Raw genomic sequence first — 3,969 nt, 5'->3', positions numbered from 1 at the left:
CTGTCATCAAAAAATAAATAAAGGAATCTCTCAGTGCACAGTCTGCTTGCAGGTAAAGCTATTTTGAAGCCATAGTCACTGTTTTAGGCCAACAGAAATCACACAGTCTAGGTAGAATTAGGAAAAACTTTGAAAGCAGCCACGTTTGACCCAGATGATCACAGACTTCTCTGTCAGGAGCTTTTTTTACTTTCTACCCCTTCTACCCTCTCCTTAGCTGCTACAACATTCACAGCCACTGGTCCTCATTTTATTCCTCAGGGGATCAGGATCCTCCCTCTACTTTTATTCCAAAGTCCTCTTTGGAAATAATCTGATGAACTGAGAAGTCATATTAAATCAGAGATTCCCAGATTTCCAGTACCCATATTCTCTCCCTATCTTTGTACCCCCTAGATGTTTCTATTATATATTTAGTGTTAAGTATATTAACATTAAGTAGATTGTTATCTACTTACTATTTTCTTTTCCATTGACACATTATTTTTTACTTCCTACCAACTTTAGCCTCATTAGAAATCATGAGCTTAATATACTACATATGTTTTCTAAGTCATATTAAAATATATAACTATTAAAATTATATGTTCACCTGCGAATCACTTAAAATCACCTCACATACCCTTCCCTCAGTGGTACTCATTTTACACCTGGAAAATGCTGTATTAAAATATGAATCAGAAATTCTTCTTACCAAGGAGATTAGACTGAGATTGAATGAAAATCCCTAACCTCTTTTAAACTACTTGATATTTCCTTATAACAATGTGTATTTCAGAGGTGGCAAGAGATTGATGATGAGGTAAGAATCAAATTTTTATAGGACATTAGTCTCAAAGAATGGAAAGATTCCTTAATTGTGACTTGATTCATTTTGGAGTCAGGGAGCTTTCTCCATGCCCCTTAAATAATCATACAGTAAGAGGGATGGTAATAACAACAAGAATGACTGCTGCATATTAAGTGCTGACTATATGTTGGGGTTCAGAGAACCGCTCTACTTCATCTTATTTGTATTCCTGTCTCTACCGCTGGCTGCTATCTCATATGGGGGACCCGGGAGACCTTTTCCATGCCTGCCCTTATTTCATCTCTAAAAACAAACAGTAGTGGGAGGGAATAGCCAAACCAGACTACATGCACCGTGTCTCTCAGGCTTCAGTGCAAAACCCCATTTCATGCTTCAGAGCCTTGACTGTGATACAGAGCTCAGGTTGCCAAGGGAGTGGGAGCCAGGCTGTGATGGGCTGACTGAGGCTAAATGGGTCCTATGGGGCAGTGCAGCCACTTTCTGCAGGTGCAGAGCTGCTGTCTGGCTCCTTTCTCTCTCACACAGAGTAAGCAGAAAGGAGATAACATGAATTATATACCTAGCATCATGGTCCATGAGACTCATGAGGCAGCCCTCATTTCCAACTGGCCAAAATTTGACACCTTATTTGGTAAACAACATTGGTTTGAGCCTCTTACAGATAAAGCTGGGTTCAAGTTCTGGCTCTGCCAGTTACTAAACTATATTATTTTGAACCAATTAAAGTATCTGAGCCTTGATTTCCTCCTAATAGATATGGGCCTCCCTACTTCCTAAGGCCTCTTAATGATTATGGTGGAATGATTGTAAAGGACTTGGCACTATGCCTATGACAGTGTATTCGTTTCCTATCCCTGCAGTGACTAATTACCAGAAACTCAGTGACTTAAAACAATACCCATTTATTAGCTCCCAGTTTGCATGGGTCAGAAATCCAGATGAAGTATGACTTAGTAGTAGGGTTCTCTACTCAGTCTCAGAAGGTCAAAATGAAGGTAGGCTAGGCTTTTTATCTAAAGGCTTTGGCAGAGAACCTGTTTTCAGGTTCATTTGGATAATTAGCAGAATCCTACTTCTTGTGTCTGTAGGTCTGAGTTTCCTGTTTCCTTGCTGGCTGTCAGGGGCCACGATCTGCTCCTAAAGACCACCCACATTCCTTCTCCCAAGTCTGTCTCCATCCTGAAACCAGCAACGTTGCACTGAGTCCTTCTCACCCTTCAGATTTTTCTGACTCCTGTCTCTCTGCCTTTCTCTTCTGCTTTTAAGGGCTTATGTAATTACACTGGGCCTATCTGGATAATCCAGAATTATCTTCTTGTTTTAAGGTCGACTGACTAATAACTTTAATTTCACCTGCAAATTCCCTTTTGTCATGTATTATGTATTATAATGTATTTATGAGTGTAACACCAGGTACAAAGGTCAGAGGGACTAAATTACTGCCTATCGTATTCAGGAATTACTCTCTCTCAATTACTGTTCATGGGCCCCTCTACAAGAAAGTGTGACTCACTCTGACTGCTGAGAACACACAGGAGTTCAAAAACAGCAAAACCATCCCTTTTTAAATCTTTTTAATAGCTCCTGAGTAGGGGAGGTAGCATTATTATTCCCATTCTGCAGATGTTAGGATGTAGCAGAAGAGTTTAATATTTTAGAATTTAAGGCAGGAACAGAAAGCCAAATACTGCACATTCTCAATTATAATTGAGAACTAAACATCAGTTACTCATGGACAAGAAGATGGAAACAATAGGCACTTGGGCAACTGGATGAAGGAGAGAAGGAGGAAAGCAAGAGCTGGAAAACCCCAAACCTCAACATCACACAGGAGGTCTTTGTAACAAACCTGCACATGTATCCCCTGATTCTAAAATAAAAGTTGGAAATGAAAAAAAATAACAAATGAAAGAATTTAAAATAAAACAATTCCAGACTATGGGTGAAAAGATACAGATTACTTTCCTCAGTGGGATATTTGGCAAGAAACAGTAGAGCTAAAAGTTGTGACCTCCCTGGGGACACACAATCTTACTCTGGGTCTCAGTATTTCTGAGACTGAGAGGCATCGAGAGATAAATCTTTTATTCATGGTTCTTTCAGTTGTAAATAATGGAAATTTCCTTAATAAAGTATAAATTAAAAAAAAAGGAAAAAGTATTTTACGATTCAATGTTATGGGTGCAAAGGAATCTCACATAACCCATATCTGGAAACTGGAACCAGAAATGAGAAAGCTTCCAGAATCCATGCAGCCACTCCTGCTTCATTCTTTCCAAACCTGCTTCATTCTTTGCTCTTGGCCAGCCTGCCTGTTTGCACAACTCTACATCCACCCATCCCCAAACCCATAATCTACCTGTCTGAAGTTTAAGTGACCAATTCTAAATTCAAGAGAGGGAATTTAAGTCAGCTATCCATCACTGGTCTCATCAGCTACGGCCAGTGAGGCAAGGTCACACAGGATGGACAGGATTGCCTTGTCCAAGAGTGTGTGTGAATGTGGGTGAGGAACTGTGATTGGACTCCTGATTCTAGGCTAACAGCCCTCCTCTTAGGGAGGCAGAGGTCATAAGCTGACCCCTCCTCTAACAGCCCTGCCTCTTAGGGAGGCAGAGGCCACCAGCTGACTAGACATTGCCAAAGTGGTTTTCTTAGATTTCTGCTCAATATGGCCAGAGCTGAAAGGGTCCACTCTCTCTCTCTCTCTGCACATTTTGTGAACAATTCTATTTCCTACAAATGAAAGTCTGATTGGATCTGATTGCCACCATCCATCTGAGTGGCCCTATTAGGCCACGGACTTGTGCTGAGTAGCCTTTGAGGTGACCGGATTTCCTTTGCAGCCAGCTCATATATGGCTGCTCTTGGTTTGCAAACCTGCTTGGTCACTTGTGACTAGGAGAGCAGTATTGTTTTCTTTCTTTTTTTTTTTTCTGTATACATAGTGTGGACCCCAGGGATTTTGCTTAACTGACCTCTCAGGGCTCCATAGAAGAGGGTCACAGGCATAGCATCATCTTGAAGCTTCATAGATTGCCTGCAAACATAGAGTTAGCAAATGGCTGAGCTGGGTCTTTACTCCAGGTTTTGTAATTCCAAACTCTTTACCCTTCCAATTCACTACTGGAGAAAAGTTATTGGAATTTATGGAAACT

The 3,969-nt window shown here is 40.7% G+C and overlaps 1 protein-coding gene and 1 long non-coding RNA gene across 4 annotated transcripts in view; both read right to left on the bottom strand.

The window, feature by feature from the left end:
- KCTD16 (potassium channel tetramerization domain containing 16) overlaps nucleotides 1–3,969 on the bottom strand; it is a 275,415-nt gene that overhangs the window by 116,403 nt on the left and 155,043 nt on the right. The window lies entirely within an intron of this gene.
- LOC144580964 (uncharacterized) overlaps nucleotides 1–3,969 on the bottom strand; it is a 61,109-nt gene that overhangs the window by 45,591 nt on the left and 11,549 nt on the right. The window contains exon 2 of the long non-coding RNA XR_013531363.1: nucleotides 3,790–3,851. This is a non-coding gene — a long non-coding RNA (uncharacterized LOC144580964). The remainder of the gene's footprint in view (nucleotides 1–3,789; nucleotides 3,852–3,969) is intronic.

The sequence above is a fragment of the Callithrix jacchus genome, chromosome 2, assembly GCF_049354715.1.
Source record: "Callithrix jacchus isolate 240 chromosome 2, calJac240_pri, whole genome shotgun sequence".
NCBI classification, from domain to species: domain Eukaryota; kingdom Metazoa; phylum Chordata; class Mammalia; order Primates; family Cebidae; genus Callithrix; species Callithrix jacchus.
The sequence above is the reverse complement of the archived record's forward strand: the minus strand, read 5'-3'. Positions and strand labels throughout refer to the sequence as shown.